This window comes from Dioscorea cayenensis, chromosome 7 (assembly GCF_009730915.1).
Source record: "Dioscorea cayenensis subsp. rotundata cultivar TDr96_F1 chromosome 7, TDr96_F1_v2_PseudoChromosome.rev07_lg8_w22 25.fasta, whole genome shotgun sequence".
Classification (NCBI taxonomy): domain Eukaryota; kingdom Viridiplantae; phylum Streptophyta; class Magnoliopsida; order Dioscoreales; family Dioscoreaceae; genus Dioscorea; species Dioscorea cayenensis.
Window position 1 is genome coordinate 22,182,068 of NC_052477.1, and position 12,449 is coordinate 22,194,516.

Below are 12,449 nucleotides of genomic sequence, written 5' to 3' on the forward strand. Positions count from 1 at the left end.
GCTCTAGCTGCCCGGGGCACCAATTTGATTCCTTTATCCTTATTTCACATAGGGATGGAGAAGCCTCGTTGGTTGATGAAGATTACTCAGGATGCTGGTTTTAGGTTTTAATTGTTGTTTCTCTCTTGTTGGTTTTGTTGTTTGCTAGTTTTCAGCTTTGTTTGTTTTGAACCTTCTTCAATAAATAGCTGCTTTGCCAGTTCCTTTACCTCAAAATTGTCTTACCCCCTTTTAGTTCTACTTATCTCCACTAAACACCTGACTAGATCAAGTACAGAAAATCAAGAAAATACATACTTCGAAGAATGCAAGAACAGAGCTGATCAATAATAATAGCTCACTTTTATAGGCAGGCTCATAGGTGGTCCTGAATTCAAGAAAGGAAACAAGGAGTGAGTAATGGAATCAGCAAACCGAAGCATTCATGCTATTGCTAATCAACATCACTCTAGACAAAATCATTTGAAACACTCCAACCTACCAAACATTGCGTCAGTGGAGTGAGTTTCACTTTTAATATGTGTAAGATCATAGCACTGACATCACCACTATTGATCAGTTGATACGTGTGCATTGTGAATATAAATGAAGAATTTGAGTTCATGATATACAATATATGTGTGAAACTGTTCATTCAGTGTTAATTAGTGAAGTATCATTTTCATTGAATTATTGAACACCATTTTATAAGTTGAGCTCATTATCTTGGCTTCCTACGCTGAGAGCACTGCATATGGTTGTCACTTTGATGAAGGCAAGACATGAGATTTGTCTATGAATGACGCATGCCGCACAAGAATAGCAAAGCATTAATTAATCCACATATGATCAGATATGAAATGAGTAAGATGCTGAGTTACGTCGGTATATATTTGGGTTGCCAAAGTGGAGGACACACCATCCTCAACTTCCAATAAACCTGGCCAAACTACATAAAATGTTGTTTGAGCGGTGATGATGAACTTTGAAGAGATTGCTACATTTTTTTTTTTTTTGGGGAAAGAGCCACCAGAGTAGTTATTTTATTAATAAACAAAAATAAGGTTCAAACAACATAGACACAAGATAACAGACATACAGAGCCCACAAAAAGCTAAAACAAACAAAACAATAGGTTAAAAAGACAGAAAACCTGGAAGAACAAATAAAACAAGTTAAACGAAAAGACCAGATTGGTGAAGAAGCTTCATCAGCCAGTGTGGCTTTTCCATGCCTCGATGAAAAAGCGAGAGATGGGTAGCATGGATCCCATGACCAGCAAGAACAGCAGCAGCCCGATTCCAGTGATGGGGAATAAGCTCGATCCGAGGATGATTCAGCTGAAGTAAAAGCTGAAGAACATTGTCCATAGTAGTACACTGACGCCAGGAAACCACATCATCGTTGTGAAGTAGCTTTCTCCAAAGATCCTCAGAACTGATAAAAATATTGGAGCATTTCTCCCGAGCATCCGAGAGATTGCTACACATTGACATGAAGAGATATGTAATTCTGCATGCATGGATGTCCTTGAGAGAAAGCTTGAATTTTATTTTGAGTGCATGCATGCCCCTTAAGAAGAAACATTTCATGAAATCTTGATTTGCATGCATAATAAGCACATTGGATGCTTAAAAGCACTAATAGTTTTTATATGCATAAAATGTATCATTGATCAGGTGATACTTTTATGGATCATTTTTGATGATAGCTAGAGAGCAAAGAGAATTTTTCAGATGGTGGAGGACAAGGAGTATTGAGTATCACGATAAGCAATGGATGCTGTAATATTTGGTTAATAAAGAATGCCTAAGTATTAATTATTATTATTATTATAATTATTAATGATAAAAAGTGATAAGGGTCCTATTTAAGGGAAGCCAAGGGTTTGTGAAGTTATGGAATTGCTCAATAAATATATGTGTTCTCGAATTGTTTGGATTTTGAGATTCACTGTCGGGTCTTCTATAAGCTAACACCTTAAGAATGTCTAATTAAAATTTTCTTTATATAAATATGGGGAAAAAGGTTAGAATATTAGTCAATTTAGTATATATATATATATATATATATATATATATATATATTGGGGTTGCCAAACAAGGTAATTTGGTTTTGAGCCACTAGAGGCTAGTATGGATTAATTTCGACCAACTAACAAACCATTTTTTTGTTTATTAATCAACAAGTCAATGAGTTTGATTAACGATTCAAGATTTAATTAGTAATTAAAATGACCCAATCTCTTTTTGTCCAAGACCCATTACATATAGCTTGATAAGCAACTCAAATATATATATATATATATAATCAAAATTTTATTAAAAATTATTTACGGATTGTATGGTCAGATCATAATTCAACAAGAATTCTGGTAAGATTTTATAAGAATTTTATATTTTGTAGAAAAAAGTTATTAAGAAGCATTTAGTTACATTTTATTTAACATGGACTAGTTCCTAAATTCTTAAGGAATATAAGAGATTCCAAGGAAACTGTAAAGGGCCTCTATCATTGACCGACGCTCTCAAATTGTTGGTATATATCCTAAAGTTCTTAGCTAATATCTTTTGGTTCTGCACCAATTGAAATTCAATTCATTGCCTAAAACCTCGAAGCTAGAAGAGTATACACTACAACAAAAACGCGATTCGCATTGTCACATAAATCCAGATCGCTGGTTGCATTACACCTGCGTTTACAATCCGAACCCAAGCGTGCGATTTCGACACGCAAAATTTTCTGCGTGACTAGACGTCGTAATTATGCACAAACGAAAACGCCAGAACGTCATCGCACTTACGTGCTTTTTCGGCATTGACATCAGTATTCCGATCAGATCGATACATTAGCGACGTATTATGCTAGGCCGCAAATCACTCTAGAATGCTGATTGTCGAACAAAACTTCAGAATACATTTTCGATTGTCGCAAAAATCTTTGTCGGTCAGGTATGCACCGTGTACGCAGTTTTAATAAATCTTTGCACAACACATTTATATTGTCGTAAATATGTTGCAAAACTTGCGAAAGTATGTTGCAACTTTTTGAAGTATTTTTCATGGCACATTTTTATTGTTGCAAATTAATTATTCATAACAAAAACTACTGATACTACGCTTTGTAGATTATTTGTAATAATTTTTAAATATTTTTACAAACCTATTTTAAACTCAAACTTACAATCCTCAACAATAACTTCTATAATATTTTGCAAAATAATCATTCTGATTTATAAGTATTCAGAACAACAATTCAATACAAAATATAATAATCCAAACATATAATACAACAAACCAATACAAAATGTAACAGTCCAAACATTTAATAAGACAATCCAATACAAAATATAATAGTCTAAACATCTAATATAACAAAAAGTTATAAAAATATCTAATGTAATGATCCAAAATATTACATTCATTTTGTTGTAATTTTATCGACACCCATATCTTCCTATTAGAAGGTTGAGGCTATTTAATATCCTCTCAAGTGTGAGGGGCATGGGAAGAAAACTCCTCCGTCCTGATAATAGTCATGTGAAGTACAAAGAGCTATCCTCATTTACTTGAATACCTCGAGATAGTAGAGCGAAGGATGTACTAGTTCTCACCGCTTTTACTCTTTTCATTCCAACTTACTCTATAACCCTCCTCGAGGGATAGAAGCAATAAAATTATCGAGTAGTTTATTTTTTCTCGAATCATATTTTTCTCAATGTCGATCATTGTGTCTCCATGTTCATTCCATCCCTTCTAATGGAGAAATTTTCCCTACAAAAATTGAAGTCAAACACCACGCGCATACGAGAAACATCAAAAATAATAGAAAAAGAAAAAGAAATAGTGTCTATTCCCTTGCATGCGCATATGGGACATACAAACAAATAATTGATCATGGATAATAAAATATAGAAAAGTGATGCAGTCAAAATTGATGCAAATGATTGCAAATCTATGCTCACATGTATAGCTTGATGATCTGTAACAGCTTTCTATAATATGGCGAAGCACTTGAGACTGACGCCGAGCTTTTAAAAACACAAAGACCATTAACATATGTTTGAATTTAAATAAGAAACCAACATGGTTCCAGTATACTTGGTGGAATAACATCTATGTTCACAAACACAACTATAGAAGAGGTTGACAGTAAGAAAAAGAACCAAAATTTCCAACATAAGTATCTTCAACTTTTATATCTATACATGCATATATATTCAGATAAACCAACAAACTATCTAAAGGTGCAAGTAGTGTGCTTACAATGGAAGGTCCCTCGCACCAAGATATCGGCTTTGGAGTGGGTATTCGACCACATCTCTTCCTAGCCTGAAAAGGAGAAAAATTGGGAAATAAGATAATGGTACCAATCTAAAAACCTGATCACATGCAAAAGAATAAAGCACAAAACTGAAGCTCCGATTGTCAGCATGATATTGAAGTAGAACCAATGCAAGTTAAAATAAAATTGTTAATTGCACAACCCATTGAATAAATCATCTAGCATTACTTTGGTGACAATATATGTGCTACTAATCTGAGTGTGGAGGGAATCCTTTCCTCGAGCTAGTTATTTGACAGTATTTTAATTTAGAAACTCATTTAAAAACTAGGAAAATATATGAATGAGATATGGCATATTAATTTCTCCAGTGTGAGATGACCAATTCTAGACTTTGCCAAATATCAAAACAACAAATTGAATGTTTCTGCAAAAACCCTCGAGGGCTTGTCTATCTGTTGGGTCTAGTGATAAGTTGAGCACTTACATAATCAAATAAAATGCATGCTGCTAATAAAAATATCGAACTTTTGTCTACAGTTGATGCCAGCAAACCAATGGCTGGTTTGAGTACCACTAGAGTGCTGATGCCAGCAACCAATTCTCATATCGTCCAATAACATCAGAAGCATTATTATATTCTTCAAAAGCAGCAAGAGCAACAATTGGCATTGTGTTCATCATCATCATCATTATCACCTGCAGAAAAACAAGGCAAAACTATGCAGTACCAACAATTAGCTTTCATCTTCATATATATCCACACATGTACAATCTCCAAATCTTCTTAATTACACAATATTAAGATGTGTTAGGTATATATATACACAGACACACAAGTGTATCATGTGTGAGTGAACTGCTTTCTTTTTTATTATTTAGAGCAAGAAAATAATAATGACGCACAAGTAACGTTTTTCAGATTGCCTAGTGACTCTGACAGCCTCCCAGTGATGTTATTTGCTGAAGGTCACTGAAAGAAAGAACATTATTGCTTGCAAAAATTACAGAACATGGATGTCATGCAACATGCATGTTCAAAACAACAAGAAAAATGAAACATATCCAGCAGCACAAAAGGCAATATGCAATATGCATGTTAGCTATATCCAACGGCAAAACTGTCACGCAACTCTTAATTTGTATCATTGTTCTAATAGCATTTATATATATATATATATATATATAAATGCTATTAGTTGATCACATAAAAGAGAAGTTCAAACCAAAATTCACATTTAAAAAAATCCACTTTATCAAAAGTACAATTACAAAAGGAGATAAATAACTGTCTAATATGAAAATTCAGTAAAAGTCATACTATTGATGGTAGGTATTTGTTATTACCTGCTATTAGAATCATCAATCACAAAGTTATTTGCCACCAAATTCCTGTCATCACGTAGTAAAGGAAGGACACAAAAATTAGCCATTTTGGTTTTTCCTTTATTTCCAGAAAATAAGAAAAATAAATAAATAAATAAAGTAAATGGAGCATTGCATTCTTTGAAAATACAGATGTAAATTTTTCTGGCTAATCCAAGAAGGAAAACTTCCTGCAAGTTTATTATAGGATAAACTTCTGCATGAAAAATAAAAATACAGTGAGAGGTATCCATTAATTAAAGGAAGAGAAACATACATGCAAATTAGACTTTCTACTGACAACTAATATTCACATAATCGATTAAACACAAGCACTTAACAAAAACAGGATGATGAAGGCAATACTATTGAGCAAACAGATGAGCATACACATTGAGAAGGATGAGCTCTTTTGAGTGGGCAGGCTCCCAGAGGCTATTATTTCCAAGGAATCTGCATGAGTCATTGAAAACAACTCATATCGTGGAACAGTAGCATGTGTGTGCTAGAAAAATATGAAATTTATGTGAGAAGTAAGGAAATAAATATATCTTTACAAGCAAACCGAGCGAGGTCAGAATTGAAAAGAGAGTCGGGTAACGTTCCTGTTATATTGTTGAAGCTCAAACCCTTTTGAACAAAAATAGGGAAAATTTTCGCTCAACTAAACAGAGAAAGCATCTTAAATAGAATGCAGACTACATATGAATATGAATAATGCATGATGAGGACTTACAACATTTGCAAACTTGTATATGCAGTCCTATGGGATAGCACCAGATATCTTGTTGTTTCTTAAGACCCTGAGAATATAAAAAGTTTTCATTATGACATACACCGTGAAGCATTACACGTCGCAATCTAGAATTTTGAATACTTACAAGATGCTTAAGAAAGTCAGGTTGCTAATAAATGCCAAAAGAAGATCCCTGAACTGAGAGGTCTCCAATCCTTCTGTATCATACATATATCAGTGCTTGTCATACTGATCAATAACCATAATGCTTGAGAAAGATGGAGTGGATGGAATCAGTAAGCCAAAACAAGATGATTGTGAAGAAACTACGCAAGGCTGAAGACTTACAAATCAGTCAATTTCGTGAGATTAGCAAAGCTTGAAGGAATTGGACCTTGGAAAGAGTTCCCTTGCATCCTCCTGTTTGAACATTACAGATAAAACATTATTTGTGAAGCATCAAACAGATCACTCTAAGAAAGCTAACATTTTAAAGAATATGGGACAGATTTGCACTAGTAGAAATGGTATAAGATTCACAAATGAAATACTTGAGGAAATATGCTATTATGCTACTCCAGAGTTCTTTAAGGTAATTAATAGTTCAAACTCTATATCACCCACCAAAAATGAGACAAAAGGGAACCATAAAAAAGAAATCTTCACCTTTCCCAAGCATAGAATCAAGCGTCCCAGTACCCTCCTTATGCTCTTTTGTGGCCATTCTGATCTTCTATAAGGCCTGTTTACCAAATTTTGATCATTTAGTACATCATCGAACTTAGGCAAATGAGATTTACAATCTTTGTGTCTGAGCAGATTTTATGGGGACAGTACTATAAGTGTTTCATGGAATTTCCTGTGAATCTGAATATAATAAACACAGACAAATAAGTGCATTTCTTGTGTTTATTAGAATCATTATTTCAGAGAATATATGCGTCAAAAATATGAGACCTGGCGCCTGCAGGTGTCTTCATATTTTTGACAACTAGCAAATTGCATTCTTGGATTTTTCTAGATATCTCATCACGAGCCCAACCATCACACTTTCCTTGTAATTTCTTATCTCACATTAAAAGTCCTTGTTTACTTTTTCTTCCACCTTTTTGACTCTATATTAGAGGTTGGTGAATTGTGTCTTGGTTTTTGATATGTACATCTTTTTATTCTAAGCTTTTGCTGTTATTATGTTTGATTATTTATTACTTTAAGTTAATATCAATGTAAGACAATATCTATTTGTTTAACTCAGTCTTGATCATTGTAGGCAAGGTGATGTATCTAGGAAGAATCAAAGTGCTTGAAATTAAGCAGAAAAACTTATATTAACCATTAATAATTCAAACTTATTTCAGCATCTTTAAATGCCATGTTGATTATAAAATTGACAGTGAAAGCTATGATATGTATTTCCAGCAGCCAACCAAAAATGATATAATCTTATCCATTAAAAATATTAGATACACAAATAATTATCTAAAAACAAAGCAGTAGTTTAAGTCGATGCTAAAAACCATATGGTCTAAACCACAGAATATAAAATGAAACAAAAAGAAACATCAGAGGATTTTTATGAGCTCAACCCATGCTATGTGATCATGGATTCACCTGATGATCAGTCCCAACTGTCTCTGTTTTTTCTGTGAGAGAGCTTTCTTGTTCTACATTCTCTTATGTTCTCCGATAGCAGCCCTTCTAAAATCTAGGTTACAAAGTCACAACTAAATTACAAAAGGCATTATAATGCAAAGGCAACACCAGTGAACCACTTGTGGATCTACTACATGTTCAAGCTTGTTATCATTAGCAATGGATAATATCAGATGAGCAAAGACCAGCACAGTGACAAATTAAACATACGTTACATACAATTTTTGAATCCTCTTCTTTTGCTCTTCTGAAGGTGGAGGTGGGACATACGAAGCAACATCAATAATAGCCTATTAAGCAAGTTAATAGTGAAAGAAAATTGGAGTCACCTTGTTATAAAAATGATATAAGTTAATTCACCAAGATAAAGCACTCGATCCCCAGAAGGATTTGACTAGAGAAAAGCTACAATAAGCCGCTTTCTTTATCCAAATTTCTCAAACTATCACTTGCGAATTATCACTTCAAATTTCTCAAATTTTTTTGGCAAAGGTTGATAAGTACAAGATCAAAACACCATTCTCTGATCACATGTGGCAGTGCTTGCAAATTATCACTTCACAATTTAGAGCATGGAGGAGGAGAACAAAACTTACTTTTGATTGAAGCAAGCACACACATTTGTTGACGCTGCTCGCCGCGAGTATAACTCATGAGCAAGCTAAAAGGGGAGATCAACTTCAGCACCCTTTTCAACTTGGGTAAACAGAAAAATGATAAGAAAGAAGTAAGAATGAATAGGTTTCTAGCTCTGTTGTCTCAAAACTTACATTATTTGCTTCTGAACCAGGATCCAGCAACCTAACCCCATTTGCTCCAACTTGGAAAACAACTGACATGGGCTTAAGACACAAAATAACAATTAAGAACACACTTACTGCAAGTAAAAAAAAACAAAAAAAACCAAAAAAGATTCAATGCAAGACCTAACCTCCTCCATGAGAATGCCATTGATGATGAAATAACCTAACATCAACCAAGGCCAAAAAATGCACTACACTATCTGTGGTGACAAAAAATGATAATGAATGACAAGATAAAAGTAAACCCATAGAAAACATCATTGGCAGCAGAAGCATGGTTAAGCATGCATAAAAACTCAAACATGAAACATACAAATTATGAAAAAATTGCAATACATACACATAAGGAGTTCGCAAAATATATATACACACACAGGATGAGTTCGCATTTCTGGAACCTCCCAATGAAATGGTGTTCAAATTCATATGTAATTTAGGAAGAAATGTGCAGGAATCGAGTGACCAATATTGATAAAATTCTACCAAATATCAAACCAGACCAAATTGTGGCCTCTTAGTAACAACCACTAAGAACATGATTGATACGGAGCAACAAGGTTGATCTAGAGCTTAAAGCTGCCTCCCTGCTCCGCAGCAAGAAGGCCATCATGAAGCAAGATTGATCCACCGGAGACAGCACCGGCGAGGTAACACACTGGTGCAGTAGGTGAGGTTCTCGCCCCATAACCGGTGCTGCGGATTCTTCATGGAAAAGGATCTCCGGCGACGTCGGCAAGTCATACACGATTTGACGCGAGAACTGAAGGTCCTGGTAGGGATTGTAGAGCCTGCAACCAGGTTCATGAGATTGATTAGCGTCCCCTCCGCTGAAGATCGTTGGATACGCCATCAATGCCGAGCTCGAGCCGTAGAGATTTCTAGGGTTTCGATGTGGTCGCAGCGACGAAGAGGGTTGATGGGGTTTTTGTTTGGAGAGTTACACCGATGGAGATAGAGAAGGAAATCGAGAGCGGGAAGAGAAATGGAGTGGCAGTGAGTCGGAGAGTGCCCAAATCGGCGACTAGAAAGTTAGGAACTAGAAAATTAGGGATTTGAGAGCTGGTAATGTGAAAAGACAGCGGGAAGTGGAAGGAAGAGCAGGTGGGTAAATATGCAATTCAGGCGCTTCTGAATTCTGATTCGTAACTGCCACGAAATAAATATTTATTAAAATTTACTTAATTTAAATATTTAAATGTAATTATTAAACTTCATTTTCACTTAATTTTTATTAATTTTAAATTAATTAAAATGTGCATAATTTAAATACTTAAATTTTTATAATAATTTTTATTTTTTGGATGATTGAATAAATAATATTCAAGCTAAAAACAAAAGAAATCTATTTTTAGAATAAATTAATATTTAAATAATTTTGTTTAAAACTTGATTTAAATTATTTTTTCTAGTTATAATTTAAAATTACATTATTTCTTTATAGTGTAAATTTTTGGTATAAGTTCTAATAGATGAATAATTTACAATTTTTTTATTTTTCATTACGGAGAAATATGAAGTCATGTTTGCAAATATTAGAAAAACTAAAGGATAAATTTAAAATATACTGAAATTTTGAGATAAAAATTTATAAGGCTCAAGAAAATTAAAAGGTAAAAGAATTAAAGCGATAAATAAAATCATAATATTTCCATTTACCTCAAAATAAATTACCAAGATTCTTGTATCCTTAAACTTAATTTTTATGATAAGATTATGTTCAGATTTGTTTTTATTGTGAATATTTTTATTTAGGGGATAAATATTTACTATAGTGTATATGTAATAGTTCTTTTAAAAAGCTGAGCCTTTTAATAACATGTTCGAGTAAAATTTATAATTTTAAACTTTTTATATTAAAATTAGTAATAAAGCAAAGTTTTACCGATAAAATTGTTTGCATAATATAATTGTGTGCACATTTTTTTGAACTAAAATGAATGAAAAAATAATTTTTATGATAAGATTCTGTTTTTATTTGCCAATTATATTACTTTTTTTTTTAGTATGTATGAAAATTAGATAAAGTACTTTAATTTTACTATGTAAACAATTTTATAATGTTTTAAAAATAAATTATATTATAAAATAATTTATAAGATGCTAATATAGTGTGAAATCACTAATAAAATTATAACTACTAAAAAGAGTTAAATAATGCAAAAATATTAAATTATAGGGAATAATTTCATAAGTTTGGATTAATAAATTCAGAGTGTATAATGATATCGTTAATTTAATTGGTAATATTAAAAAAAAGTTGTAGAAATATTAAATTAGACTAATGATTAATGAACGATTAATTAATATATAAATAATAATAATAAAAGTAATGAAAAATAATAATAATAATATATATATAAAAGTTTGATCGGGATGAAAATGATGTTATAAAATTTTTAATATATATATATCCCATATGTATTTGTGACTCGGGCTTTTACTACTGATGTGATCAATAAAAAAACTTATCTCGGTTGAATCAATCCTTGGTGGTATATAATCGACATTAATAAAAAAAAATCTTATAATTCTTTTACGAAAATTAACTAGTATAATCATATAAAATTGCTAAATATACTAAATTGAACCATAAATGCAAATTAAAAAGAGTGAGGAGAGAGAGGCATACCAATTTAAATCACCATGAATTAAGTTTTAAAAGGGACTAATACCAAATAGTCATGCTTTATTTGTTAAAAATCACCAAAAGTTGTGAAGGAAGTGAATAAGGGTGAAGCTAGAGGATTGAAAATAAATGTCTATGGATGAGTTGTCTTACAATTACCCACAAATTAAAACCCTCATTTTTGGTTGAGACAAATATAATTTTATTTTGTTAAACTTTGCGACACATTTTGTAATACTCAATAGATCAATGAAAATAATGTGTCATGCAATCTGTGTCCCAAACTAAATTTTTGACGATACATTTGCGATGACGTCGATAGATCATTCAGAATAATGTGTCTGAATGCGTGTCGCAAAACCAATTATATGCTGAGTCCCAAATTTTTGTGACACATTTTGCAATATTTTTAGATGGTTGTTTTTTTTTATGTAATTTGGTTCTTTCTGCAACGTTATTGGTTTTTTATCTCACATTGTTGCAATTTGTATCGCAAATTTGCGACACTTTTATGTGTCGCAAATTTATGTGTTGCAAATAGCATTTTTTCTTGTAGTGATACAAGTATGTTTTTGTTCGTTGGTGTAGACTATGCACTTATATATACTGTTAGAGTACTAGTATACCTTTACCATGGTATCAAAGAGATTTTACGGCAAGTTTTTCTGGCGATCTTTTGTTTGATTTTCACCAGATCTGTGCATACTTGGCCGGATTTTGTTTTAGAGCCTTGATTGGAATTTTTTTTTTGAGAGCTTCGAACCTTTCGCCGTTCTCTTTGGCATCTTCCCCACCCAGCCTACCTATGGCCGCACCGACTCCCAAGCCTCCCCACCGCACCCTCTTGCCCATAACAATGAATATATATATATATATATATCATATTATTAAATATTAATAATTATAATTTATATATGAAAAGTGATATTCTTTGTTTATTTATTTTAAAATTCTATCATACTATTTAAAATAAATTAAACGAAAACAATAAAAGCGAAAAGTG

The 12,449-nt window shown here is 32.6% G+C and overlaps 2 long non-coding RNA genes across 2 annotated transcripts; both read right to left on the reverse strand.

Annotated features, from left to right (window-relative positions):
- Positions 1–4,854: 4,854 nt before the first annotated feature.
- On the reverse strand, positions 4,855–5,836 carry LOC120265795. The gene is made up of 4 exons (XR_005537746.1): positions 5,780–5,836; positions 5,611–5,655; positions 5,170–5,236; positions 4,855–4,962 (listed from the first exon to the last, which is right to left on the reverse strand). It is a non-coding gene; the product is annotated as an uncharacterized LOC120265795 (long non-coding RNA).
- Positions 5,837–6,548: 712 nt separating this feature from the next.
- LOC120264363 lies at positions 6,549–7,060 on the reverse strand. The gene is made up of 3 exons (XR_005537411.1): positions 7,031–7,060; positions 6,713–6,784; positions 6,549–6,582 (listed from the first exon to the last, which is right to left on the reverse strand). It is a non-coding gene; the product is annotated as an uncharacterized LOC120264363 (long non-coding RNA).
- Positions 7,061–12,449: the final 5,389 nt, after the last annotated feature.